We start from the raw sequence: 14,779 nt of genomic DNA on the forward strand, positions 1-14,779 counted from the left end.
GCTGGTAGAGGCTAATCATCCTTAGCCAGGAACCGGAGGTCGTGGACAAGTTTTGGCGCGACCCCTCGCCATATCCACCAGGAAGGCAGACCACGAATAGGGTCAGGGAAGCCGGGACAGGTTTCGCCACCAAAAGGCCCGAGGGAGCCGGACATAGGTGGGTCCCTGGTGAGGACGGCCAGTAGGAAGGAAGAGAGGGGAGCTCAGGACCACGCTCTGGAACTGCCCGGGAGTTGGCCGAGTCCCGCACCTGGTGGACGCAGCACGGCTTGGGTGGTCACTCTTGGCCGAAGTGACCGGAGCAACACCTGTGAGTAAAAGCCTTGAAACTACACCACACGTCTCTGAGCTTCCTTACTTCACCATCACCACCACTGTCATCTACATCTGCTGCCCTGAGGCCATACCCCTCCCGTTGGGGGTTATACCATCTACGCTGCACAATCCTATCACCGGCCTCAGCGGTCTGCCCTGCAGCGGCGGCCTCATAGCCGCAATCAACGGGTGGCGTAGTCGAACATTTTAACATCTACTGTAAAACAGTGCCGCTCAGTTTGACTCCCTGGGCACGGACCGGGTCACCGCCACGAGACTACTACTCCCATCGGATCCGGCTCCGGGTAAGCCCTCCCCCGTGCGCGCGATGCCGCGCAATGAAGGCCCAGGGGCGCGTCAGAGACAATAGTGTGATGAGATTTGCAAATAACAAGCTAAGTTCTTGTAGGTGATGCTGACCTCACGGTCCTGGAACTCTCTGGAGATGTCCACTGCTAATTCCTTGTAGGTGTTGGTTTTCGGTATCATTAGACCAAGTTTTGAAATCCCAAAATCGGTAACTTTAATATGTCCAGTAGATGTAATCAGGAGGCTGCAAAAGAGAAGATGGTTTTAGCCTCACAGACTGAATGATAATAAATGACAACTTTCCCCACTTTATTATACTACGGGGGCACTTACTTTTCCGGCTTCAGGTCTCTGTGCACCACACCGTAACTATGCAGGTATTCCACGGCAAGTACCGCCTCTGCAAAGTACAAGCGGGCCATGGGGACAGAGAAAGGACCCCTGGTGCTTAGAAGGGTCCCACAGTCTCCACCTATAGAAGAAAGGAAATATGACCGGTGAGGGGTTTATACAGAAGATAACCATGATATACCACGAGCAGATAACCATGATGTATAATGAGCAGTGAGCGGAAACATCCTGGGGAGATCACACAGATAGTGGCGTACATAGAAATCACAAGACCCCATATCAAAAGTTGTAATTGCCCCCCACCCTAAAAAATAAAAAAGAAATATATTTATATCCCTGTTGAAGCAGCTTGGTGTTCTCACCAGCAATACAACTTTTATGGCCATTTTAGAGTATGATGCTCCCAAAAATGCCCACACCCACACTCAATGAGTATGGTATCCCCACAGTGAATCCTCCTAAGGAGGCCACCACTTAGAAGGAGGCCAGCCACAACCCCCTACTCGGTGTGATGGCACCCACAGCAACCCTCCCACTCAGGATAATGGTTCCCACAGTCCCTCACACAATATAATTGTCCGCATAACTCCCCACTCAGTATGATGTCCCCACACAGAATGGGGGCCTCCATATAGAGTGAGGACCCCCACAGCACCCCACTTAATATGATGACCTCCACTCAGCATTCACAGTCCCCCCATATCTAGTCATATGGCCCCCTTTCAGTATTTTGGCCCCTACTAGCCACCTACTCAGTATTTTTGCCCCCACCAGCCCCACCTCCTTGAAGAAGCAAATACCGCTGAAATTGTAATGACAGGTGGAGGGATGCTGCCCACTGCCGAGCGTCGACAGACCCCCTCCGACTGATGAGCCCCATAGCGCCCCTGCACCAAGATCAATGAATTTACGAGCATCTTGGTAATAGATAACCTATAGTAAATGCTCTGTGGGGAAGTAACCAACAATGTCCTAATGATATGAGCAGTGATAAGATGAAAGCAGACATGGGCTGAATATAATACAATAGATGTGTCTTACCTCCTACATACTCCATGACCATACACAGGTGAGATCTAGTTGGAAAGGAGCAGAGCATGGAGACCACAAAGGGACAATCAGCAAATGTTAAGATGTCCCTCTCCAGAAAGGCCCATTCCAATCTCTGTGCAGTATTTAGGTTCCGCTTAGCCATTTTCTTCATAGCAAAGGTCTGGTGTGAGTCTTTATGATGTACTAAGTAGACGGCCCTGAAGAGAAGGAGAATCCATCGGTTATAATAAATCCTTATTAATAATCCATCTATAGAAATCATTATATGTTTAATACTGGTATCCAAGGGGTAACATTTCTCCTTGCGGAGAGTGACATGTTAAGCTTGTCAAGGTGAGGAGACTTTTAAGCCTCAATGATCCTCTGGGAAATATACAAATTGTCTCTTCAGAGAGAAAGAGAACTAGAACTCTAGTGCCCCTTATAGGAAGTAGTAATCCTAAAAGTCAATATCGACCCTTTAACGAGCCTTATCACATGACATGGAATAATAGCCATAACCAAAATCTCAATTTTCGGACACTATGTTTTGGGGTACAAGCACTCATCAGTGCAAAGTGTGAGATATGGTTTGGCGGGGTGAGAGGCATCTGACCGGGATCCAAGCGGTAACGTTTCTCCTTGCGGAAAAAGCCATGTTAAGCATGTCAAGGTAAGGAGACTTTTAAGCTGCAATGCTCTTCTGGGAAATATGCAAATTGTCTCTTTTCAGAGAGGAAGAGAACTAGCACCCTAGTGCCACCTGTAGGAAGTAGCAATCCTATTTCCCAGAGGAGCATTGCGGCTTAAAAGTCTTAAAAGTCTCCTCATGTCCGCAAGGAGAAACGTCAACCCCTTGGATACCGGTCAGACACCTCTCACCCAGTCAAACCATATCTCACACTTTGCACTGAAGAGGGGCAGTACCCCAGAACACAGTTCCTGCAAATTGAGATTTTGGTTTTGGCTATTATCCTAAGTCATGTGACAAGGCTTGTTAAAGGGTCAATATTGACTTTTAGGATTGCTACTTCCTATAGGTGGAGTTCTAGTTTGCTTCCTCTCTGAAGAGACAATTTGCATATGTTTAATACTAGAAGTCTGGCCGCCACTATAAATCCACATCTAGAAATACATAAAATAGGACTACATAGATCACCTATGGGAGGTCTCCACAATGCCACTTCTGCCGGAGCCATCACCCAGGTCACATTATAGATACGAGAATCTATCGAAATTCTCTTTGGGCAGATTCGCTATAACTGACCAAATACAATTTAGTGCAAATAAAATTGGTCCAAAATGAATGTGCTCCAGGGCTCTCTTCTGCTGCTGAGGCCAGTGATTGGGCCCACATGGTCATGGTGGAGGGTGTAGATGTCATTGACGTCAATATGGTGTCACCCTTCATGTGACCATGTGTAGCCAACTTCTCTGATCAGCTTCATAATGGAGCCCCCCCCATCAAAACAAAGATCAGAGTGGAGAGCAGAAAAGCTCAGGTGGAGGAGGCAACATAAGAACAGATGAGGGTCTAGCACAGGCAAATGTAATAATATTATATTATTATATATTATATTATATGTAATTATATTATTTAAATCGCTTTCCTTACAGTTTGATTTGCTACAGATCATATAATTTCCCTATGATAACACTGAATGGCAGAGTGCAGGGGCAGAAGCATTGTCATAGGGAACCCTGAGAAATGTGGATTATGGCAACAGAAATCTCACCCAAAATTTCCACTGCTGATGAGTTTGGAAGTTTCATAGTCGCTCATATGCGGCTTTCTCGCCAGAACCAATGAATCCATCACGCTCTATAAAAGAATAAGAAATAATACTGATTTATAGAAGATGCAGGAAAAAAGTTAGAGATGCAAAAACTTCTCCCCCCATATTATGTCCCAGATGATTTACACTGATATGATGTTGGGAGGATACAAACCGGACGCTGGGCAGACCTGGCGCTAGAACCCAGCACACCCAGGCAAGTGCCGGGGCCCTGAGTAGGCGAGGGGCCCACTTGCTGTCGGGCACCCTGGCGCGCTATGGGACCAGTGAGCAGAGGAGAGTGCTGCCAGCGCCAGCTAGTGGGACTTGCTCCCCCCCCCCAATGCTTGCCCAGGACCCCGGCCGGCACAATACTTACCTCTCCACAGCTGGTGAGCAGTGAGGTGAGCATTTGATTTTTTTTTTTATGTATGGAGGTATGGGGCATTATATCTGGGGAGAAGTGACATCCTGCATGGGGCATTATATGGGAGGGAGGTAGGGACATCCTGCGTGGGGTATTATATGGGGGGGGAGAAGTGACATCCTGCATGGGGCATTATATGGGGGGGAGTGACATCCTGCATGGGGCATTATATGGGGTGAGAGGTGACATCCTACATGAGGCATTATATGGGGGGGACATCCTGCATGGGGCATTATATAGGGGGGTGACATCCTGCATGGGGTATTATATGAGAGGGAGAAGTGACATCCTGCATGGGTCAATATATGGGGGGGAAGTGACATCCAGCATAGGGCTTTATATGGGGTGAGAGGTGACATTCTGCATGGGGCATTATATGGGGGGTGACATCCTGCATGGGGCATTATATGGGGGGAGTGACATCCTGCATGGGGTATTATATGAGGGGAAAAGTGACATCCTGCATGGGGCATTATATGGGGTGAGAGGTGACATCCTGCATGGGGCAATATATGGGGTGAGAGGTGACATCCTACATGGGGCCGTATGTGTTGGGGGGACATCCTGCATGGGGCATTATATGGGGGGGTGACATCCTGCATGGGGCATTATATGGGGGGTGACATCCTGTATGGGCCATTATGTGGGGTGGGACATCCTGCATGGAGCATTATGTGGGGGGGACATCCTGCATGGGGAATTATATGGGGGGTGACATCCTGCATGGGGCATTATGTGGGTGGGATATCCTGCATGGGGCATTATGTGTGGGGGACATCCTGCATGGGGCATTATGTGGGGTGGGACATCCTGCATGGGGCATTATGTGGAGGGGACATCCTGCATGGGGAATTATATGGGGGGTGGCATCCTGCATGGGCCATTATGTGGGGGGGCACAGCCTGCATGGGGCATTATGTGGGGGGCACAGCCTGCATGTGGCATTATGTGGGAGGGACATTCTGCATGGGGAATTATATGGGGGGTGACATCCTGCATGGGCCATTATGTGGGAGGGGGACATCCTGCATGGGGCATTATGTTGGGGGGGGCACAGCCTGCATGGGGCATTATTTGGGGGGTCAAAGCCTGCATGGGGCATTATGTGGGGGTCACAGCCTGCATGGAGCATTATGTGGGGGGTCAAAGCCTGCATGGGGCATTATGTGGGGGGCACAGCCTGCATGGGGCATTATGTGTGGGGTCACAGCCTGCATGGGGCATTATATGGGGGCACAGCCTGCGTGGAGCATTTTATGGGGTCCATTATTCTATATGGAGCAATATATGGAGCTCATAATACGGTATAGAGGACTATGTGGTGCCATTATACTGTGTGGAGGACATTACTGTCCGGTCTGCACTGTGAGCTGTGAGGATTCGCCGCTTTCTGAGTTATTGTGGAATTTACAATAGATATCGCTCATGTAATGTAAGAAGTGAAATCTTCGGGCTTGTACTATATATATATATATATATATATATATATATATATATATTTATCTGCGGTATCTGTGCATCATGAATCGTGGTATGTGTTAAAGGGGCCACTGAGACTCTGTCGCCCAGGGCCCACGAAATCCTGGAGCCGCCCTGCAACGGTCATCATACATTACTATAACATTCTGGATAATGTGGGAGATCACACAGAGGAGGACTTACAGGTAATCTGTCACCAGGTGTTTGCTATGTATTCTGAAAGCACCATGATGTAGGGGCAGAGACCCTGATTCCAGTGATGTGTTACTTACTAGGCTGTGTGTGGCTGTTTCAATAAAATCAGTAGATTATCACTAGAAGACTATCTGTCTAGCCAGGTAGTCCTATTGCTCTGTACCCCTGCCTCCACCACTGATTAGCAGCTTTCTGCCTATGCACAGTGTACACAGAAAGCTGCCAATCAAGACTCAGCATTCAGAGCTCTGCAGCAGAAAAAAATAGTGATTTTATCACAACTGCTCCACCGAGTAAAGTAATCAACACATGGAATCAGGTCTCTGTCCCTGCATCATGCTTCTCTCAGACCAAATAGCATAAACCTGGTGACAGATTCCCTGTAATTAAAATGTAATTAACACCATAGGGTCATCTACACTTAGAATAGAGACGTCCCATGGTTGTATGGGGGATAATACTGGACGAGTCATTCACACCCCATGATCTGATGACACACACGCATCCCCCTCTATGATACTTACGGATTCTTGGATCTCCGGGATCTCACTAATTCCATTGTTAGGATTCGACAGCTCAGTTGTTTCTAAAATAATGATGAAGAAATGAAATGTATTAGAGGATATTATTCCTACATAGATAATACAGCAATATAACGGAGAAATGACAAGATGTCTGTAAATGGGATTAATACTCGTTATATGGGGATTCTAAATATGAGAATATACGGGGAATCCATAGATAAATGTAATGTAAATGATGGAGGAACCCCTTCATAAATAACAAAAGACTGACCATCACTTCCGAAAAGAAAATGGGTGTGAACAGGTGCATACTAAGAGTAGCCATCCAAATACATAACTAACAAAGTTGCTCTCTGTAACGCTATAGCATGTAAACATGAAATAAATGAAATTTGAATTGCATTACTGCTGTAGAAAATAGGATAAAAGGAAGATACTTAATGCATAATTTGGCCAATTCATGCATGGCCAGCAGCCACGGCAAGGCGACCTTCTTTTTCTGGGTGCATGCCAAGTAGCCACGGCAAGGTGACCTTTTTTTGCTGGGTGCATGCCCAGCAGTCACGGCAAGACGACCTTCTTTTGCTGGGTGCATGCCCAGCAGTCACGACAAGGTGACCTTCTTTTGCTGGGTGCATGCCCAGCAGTCACGACAAGGCGACCTTCTTTTGCTGGGTGCATGCCTAGCAGCCACGGCAAGCCGACCTTCTTTTGCTCGGTGCATGCCCAGCAGTCACGGCAAGGCGACCTTTTTTGCTGAGAACCTATCTCCACCCATCAGCCCGGGGTGGTTTTAATTACAACAGGATCCTACCTACCCATATAAATGTAGGCTTCAGTCTAGGAGAGGATTCACATTAGGAGAGGATTCCAACAAAAAGATCGCCTTGTCATTGGCTGCAGGGCATTCATGAATTGGCCAAATTATGTGCTCAGTATCTTAGTTTTTTCCCATTTACTAGAGCAGTAATGCAATTTAAATTTAATTTATTTCATGTTACTTGCTATAGCACAGCAGAATGGACCCTCCATCACATGAATGAGGAACCCCCCACCCACGCTGCACATATGAGTGATGGTAAGAGAGCTGAAACATAGGAGAGATTTGCAAATTAGCCTGGAAGTGCACTGGGGGCGTGTCACTGCACTTGGATTTCTTCTTTCACGCCCCCAGCGCACTTCCATTCTGATTTGTATATGGTGTCTACTTTACATTTCTCCTGACTGGCACATTAGATTTCTGCAAACAATTATTATTAGGGGACAATGGCCTATACCGTCACACCACTACTTCTATATGTAACAATGTGCTGCCAGGTTCCCATTACACAGAGTAGAGAGTAAATCTAACATTATCCTCCGTCCTCTGTAATATCTGGACATTCCTTGTAGAAGGTCGGGTGATCGCTCACCTGTAATCAGATCGCTGTTCAGCTCCGGCTGACTCCTATTAGGGTCAGGGATTTTCGGGGTCACATTTTGCCCATATTTGGCGTCGCCTCCTGTTGTTTCCTGATAGATATAATATATATAATTAATATGTGGAAGATTTCACTAAATCACCAAATACATAAATCATGAAGGACTAAACCAACATTTACAGATGCACCAATTGTAACGATACAAATCCCGCGCCATCTTCAGACCTTTTCTCAGAAAGTCTCCTCAGATACGGTGGATTAAGATACGTCTATTAATATTGATCCTTACCGGGCGTTCCAATGAGCGTTCTAGTATAGACAGGACTTTTTCGGCCAGTTCTTTAAAGACAGCCAAATCTTCAGTCTGAGATCTTTCTTCAGCCTATAAAGAAGGAAAAATGGAAAGGAGAATTTTGAGATGAGAGCGGTCAGAATGGAGGCGGAAATTGTATGTGACATCGGTTCTCTGTCTGCAGATACAATGACTACATACTGTATTTGGGGACTCGTTGTGTTTTACCGTATTTTTTGGACTATAAGATGCCTTTTTTTCCAAAATTTTTGACCTCCCTTCTAACACTCTCGCACCCCTCCAATCTATCCTAAACTCTGCTGTCTGACTAATCCACCTGTCCCCCCGCTATTCCCTGGCTTTTCCCCTCGCTCCGCCAATCCCTTCACTGGCTCCACATTACCCAGAGACTCCAGTTCAAGACCCTAACCTTGGCATGCAAAGCCACCCACAACCTGTCTCCTCCATATATCTGTGACCTAGTCTCCCGGTACTTACCTGCACGCAACCTCCGATCCTCACAAGATCTTCTTCTCTACTCCCCTCTTATCTCCTCTTCCCACAATCGCATACAAGATTTCTCCCGTGCATCCCCCCTACTCTGGAACTCTCCACCCCAGCATATCAGACAGATTATTAATAATAATAATTGTCTGAATGTAGCTTACCAGGGGGGTGGCTGTGGTGGAGTGAGGTCACAGGAGGTAGGGTCACTGCTGTAGGAAGCCGGCAGTAGAAGTGGGGCGCTGCTGCGGGCCCCGAGCTGGGAGGAGCGGGGTATCCAGGAGGTGCGAGGCTGCGGGCCCTGGGCTTCAAGGAAATGTTAGCGGTGATTTAGGAGGGGAGTCCCCGCTCTGCCCATTGAATTTCTGGCGGTGGGCTTCAGGCAAATGGCCGCTGGAGGCAGTGCATGTGCAGATTTAGATCTCGGCTCAATGAGGAGCTGAGATCTCAATCTGCGTATTGGCCATCTCCAGCAGCCTACTTCTTGAAGCCCACTGCAGAGAAATCAATAAGCAGAGCAGGGCCTCCCCTCCTGAATTACCGCTAACATTTCCTTGAAGCCCAGGGCCCGCCTCCTCGCACCTTCTGGACACCCCGCTCCTCCCAGCTTGGGGCCCGCAGCAGCGCCCCACTCCTACTGCTGACTTCCTGCAGCAGCGACTCTGCCTCCTGTGACCTCGCTCCACTGCCACCACCCACCTCAGTAAGCAACCGAAAATTCGGACTATAAGACAGGACTATAAGACAGACCCCCATTTTATTATAATAAATGTTTTTTCTATTTACCTCACAAAAATTTTTGGTGCGTCTTATGGTCTGCAAAATATGATATATTAGAAGAAAAAGCTTCTATCCCTCCATTATTATCTGTTAATATTGAGATGTTCTGTGCAGAGTGTCCGCCACTTACCTGGTGTAGTAATGTCCTGATATTCTGAAGTAAATCCGTCAGATAGTCTGACGTTAGACGACGTTGTCGGTGTTTGGTCAGGCAATCCTTTACTAGCTCCATCACCAGCCGGTGAGTGAAGCTGAGGACGCCATCGGGTGGTAGAAGCACACTGTTAGGACGATTGATCATAAGGATCAACAATAGTGCTTTTACCTGAGGAATGTCCAAAACAATTCCAGCCATAGTGAAAAACTGCAAGTGCTATCAGTCACTATAGAGCCAAGAAAGGCACGGGTGAGCCTATGTGCATTGTATATATAGCGACTGTGAGCAGTGATGTCACCATCACCTGTGATGTCATCACGGAATCTTGTGATAGAATCTTCACGGAGCAGCTCTGCGCAAATAGAATGCGGCCTGGCATTATATAAAGTGAAAACACCATACAATTAACTACCCATGTTATCATGGCCGTTCTATTTTATATCCAATTAGAACACAACCAGGATAAAGGTGTGTTCACAAGTTGGATTTTGGCAGTATTTTTTTTCTACCTCAAAAATCAAAGGAGGCAGGAAAAACGCTGCTTAAAATTCAGGTGTTTTTACTTGTGTTTTTTTTTCCATTCATTTGAATGGGTGAAAAATGCTGCAAAACCTCTGAAAGACTTGACAAGCTGCAGATTTAAAAAAATGCAAAAAAAACAGCATGTGAATGAGATTTCAGAAATGTCATTCACTAAGATGGTACTGTAAAACACAGCATTTTTGCTGCAGAAGAAAAAACAGTGAATACACCCTAAAGATATCCTCAGTCATATTATGGGAAATATTGTATATTTCGCATTTATTATCTCACGTGTTTTTCTTCACCATAGAGCTTTTAAGGCTGTGTGTCCACTATGCGTTTTTTAGGCGTTTCTGCAGCGTAACTTCCGCCGCGCAAACACTTAAAAAACGCTTGGTGATAGGTCTGCAATGGTCCCCAATGATAATCCGCATGTGCTGTGCACATGCTGCAGAGATTTCCGATGCAGATTATCATTGCGGAAAACTCCGCAGCACGTCCTTTAATTCTGAAGAGTCGCTGCGATTTAGCCGCCATTGACTTGCATTGGAACGCATAACATCCGCATGACTACAAATACACATGTGGATATTATGCGACTCAATGCGTGGATGGTACCCGGGTCTGGAGATGAAGAGACTCTCCTCCAGACCCGGGTACCATAGTACCTGTAGTTAAAATAGAATTAAAATAAAAAATAAACATATACTTACCTTCTGATGGCCCCTGTCTGCTCCCGGCGGTGCTGCTGGCTCTTCCGCTGATCGCGGTGGTAAAAGGACTTTCCATGACGCCATTTAGTCATGTGACAGGTCACGCGACCGCTGACATCGGCGGTCGCGTGACCTGTCACATGACTAAATGACGTCATGGAAGGTCCTTTTACAGCATCGTGATCCGCCGAAGACACCGGACGCACCGGAGAAGGAGATCGAGGACCATCGGAAGATGAGTATAATATATTTTTTTTATTCTTCACCATTATTATTCTTTTTTTTTATTATTGATGCTGCATTTACAGCATTGTAACTTGGTCACACTATGTAAATCCATGCCGGTTGCATGGAATTATATAGTGTGACCAAGTTGTCAAGCACTTTTCCAAGTGATGCTAAAATCACTTGGCAAAGCGCTTGACAACCCAGGGAGATGCAGAAACGCTTAGGAAAAATCTGCAGCATTTCTGCATCGTGGTCATATATCCTAACTCATTGGCAAACTGTTATACAAGGCTATATTCACACTAGACGTTTTTTTAGCGGGCTTTTTTATGCAAATTTTCAGCTGCGTTTTACAGTACCAACAAAGTCTATGAGATTTCCGAAATCTCATGCACACAGCTTGCTTATTTGTCCTCAGTATTTTGTGCTTTCCATGGCTTTTTGCAATAGAGTATGTCACTTGTTTCAGCGTTTTTCACCCATTAAAAAAAGGGTGGTGGAAAAAAATGCTGAAAAAAAGCCTAGTGTGAACATTTTGCTGCGTTTTTAGTGAAAAAAGCAAGTATGTGACACACATTTATTCCTGGGATTTTCCCAACTTTAAACCATCTTGTCTTGGTCACCTGAGATAGCAGCTTGGATTATTACAGTTTAATTAAATTAGTGATGCCTGCAAAGTAAACATTGGTTGAGCTAGGTGTGAGATTGAACAACACGTGTGGCCCAGGGAGGTGTGAAAATGAACAATGCCTGAGCAACTCAATGGCAAACCATAATGTGAAAGTAAATAGTGTCCTACAAATTCAATGCACTGCCAGGGTCTTAGATAAACCATTCCAGACCAATTCACCCCCCCCCCCTGTTACATTTGTAATGTGTACTTTTTCATGAACATATGCCTTGCAATGGTGACCTGTTTTCATGTGTCTATGTTGGAAGCAAAGCTGAACTTTGGGATCCTGAAAAACGCACCAAAAATGCACCAAGCACCACTGCAAAAAAACACACCAAAACCTGCGTTTTTGACGCTACTTCTTTCCTGCCAAGAGATTATGTTTTGCTGCAGAAAAAAAACACCTAGTGTGAATATAGCCTAAGACTTACTCTGCCAGCATTAATAGTCAATATTCTGTATATAAATAGGACTCCAATCCAGGTATTCAGTTTATCATAAACATGCCTGAGTTAATCTGCCAAATACACATAGTATGCTTTCTCATAGGTGAAATATAAATCCTGTTAAAGGTCCAAGTTGCAGCAGTTAAGTAGAACAAAACAGACCTCTTCATTCTTTGTAGGTGGAAAAACTTTCGAAATTGTCAGTGTATCAAGTACTTATACTCCTCACTGTATATACTATAATTGCCGCACTGCTACATACAGGTGCTTCTCAGAAAATTAGAATATCATCAAAAAGTGAATTTATTTCAGTTCTCCAATCCAAAAAGTGAAACTCATATATTATACAGAGTCATTACAAACAGAGTGATCTGTTTTAAGTGTTTATTTCTGCTAATGTTGATGATTATGGCTTACAGCCAATGAAAACACAAAAGTCACTATCTCAGTAAATTAGAATTAACAAGAAACACCTGCAAAGGCTTCCTAAGCATTTAAAAAGGTCCCTTAGTCTGTTTTAGTAGGCTCCACAATCATGGGCAAGACTGCTGACTTGACAGATGTCCAGAAGGCAGTCATTGACACACTCCTCAAGGAGGGTAAGCCACAAAAGGTCATTGCTAAAGAAGCAGCTGTTCACAGAGAGCTGTATCCGAGCATATTAATGGACGTGGAAGGAAAAAGTGTGGTAGAAAAAGGTGCACAAGCAACCGGGATAACCGCAGCCTTGAAAGGATTGCTAAGAAAAGGCCATCCAAAAATTTGGGGGAGATTCACAAGGAGTGGACTGCTGCTGGAGTCACTGCTTCAAGAGCCACCACACACAGACGTATCCAGGACATGGGCTACAAGTGTCGCATTGCTTGTGTCAAGCCCCTCATGACCAATAGACAACGCCAGAAGCGTCTTACTTGGGCCAAAGAGAAAAAGACCTGGACTGATGCTCAGTGGCCCAAGGTGTTGTGTTCAGATGAAAAGTAAATTTTGCATTTAATTTGGAAATCAAGGTCCCAGAGTCTGGAGGGAGAGTGGAGAGGCCACAATCCAAGCTGCTGGAGGTCTAGTGTGAAGTCTCCACAATCAGTGATGGTTTGGGGAGCCATGTCATCTGCTGGTGGAGGTCCACTGTGTTTTATCAAGACCAAAGTCAGCGCAGCCGTCTACCAGGACATTTTACAGCACTTCATGCTTCCCTCTGCCCACAAGCTTTATGGAGATGGAAATGTCATTCTCTAGCAGGACTTGGCCCCTGTCCATACTGCCAAAAGTACCAATACCTGGTTTACACACAACAGTATCACTGTGCTTGATTGGCAGCAAACTCGCCTGACCTTAACCCCATAGAGAATCTATTATAGAGAATCTATGGGGTATTGTCAAGAGGAAGATGAGAGACACCAGACCCCCCAATACAGATGAGCTGAAGGCTGCTATCAAAGCCACCTGGGCTTCCATAACACCTCAGCAGTGCCACAGGCTGATCGCCTCCATGCCACATTGCCGCATTAATGCAGTAACTGATGCACAAGGAGCCCGAACAAGTATTGAGGGCATTTACTAAACATACATTTCAGTAGGCCAACTTTTCGGATTTTAAAAACATTTTTCAAGCTGTTGTTATGAAGTATTCTAATTTACTGAGATAATGACTTTTGTGTTTTCATTGGCTGTAAGCCATAGTCATCAACATTAACAGAAATAAACACTTAAAATAGATCCCTCTGTGTGTAATGACTCTATATAATAGATCCCTCTGTGTGTAATGACTCTATATAATAGATCCCTCTGTGTGTAATGACTCTATATAATAGATCCCTCTGTGTGTAATGACTCTATATAATAGATCCCTCTGTGTAATGACTCTATATAATAGATCCCTCTGTGTGTAATGACTATATAATAGATCCCTCTGTGTAATGACTCTATATAATAGATCACTCTGTGTGTAATGACTCTATATAATATAGGAGTTTCACTTTTTGCATTGAAGAACTGAAATAAACTAACTTTTGATGATATTCTAATTTTGTGAGAAGCACCTGTATATAGTATGAAGCCCCAATGCCCCATATGTTTATGTATAATTTGATGCACATGACTCGCCCCCTGGGCCGTGGGGTACATGGAACCGGGCCTTCTAGTGTACGGTGCTGATGGGGGTAGTAGTGGCAACCCGATCCCGTGGCTCAGGGTGGTCAGACCAAATGGTGGCAGTCTATTTATCAGTGTTTTGAATGTCTGACTACGCCACCCGTGGATTGCGGTCAGGGATAACCGCCGCTGCGAGGCAGACTGCTGAGGCTGGTGTTGGTCTGCAGCACAGGTGTAGGATAACTCCCCACGGGAAGAGTGTAGCCTCAGGGCAGTGTAGGTGGATGTTGGGGATGATAGTGCAGGCTGCAATAGTAAGAGTTCAGAGTCCGCTTCAAACAGTTCAGGGTCTTTATTGTAGATATTATTAATGACCCAACAGTACCGGTTAGGAATGGGCCTGGGTGTCTGAGAGCATTCGGGCGAGCCCCACTGGTCAGGGTGAGTGTGTAGGCCTACCGTTCTCTCTATGCTCTTTCTGACTATCCCCCTTTTCGTGGTGTAATAGCCCACGTCCCTGAGCTGGCCGTGTACTTCTCGCCTGT

The sequence above is a fragment of the Phyllobates terribilis genome, unplaced genomic scaffold (assembly GCF_046119375.1).
Source record: "Phyllobates terribilis strain yellow unplaced genomic scaffold, ASM4611937v1 Scaffold_36__1_contigs__length_13169755, whole genome shotgun sequence".
NCBI lineage: Eukaryota > Metazoa > Chordata > Amphibia > Anura > Dendrobatidae > Phyllobates > Phyllobates terribilis.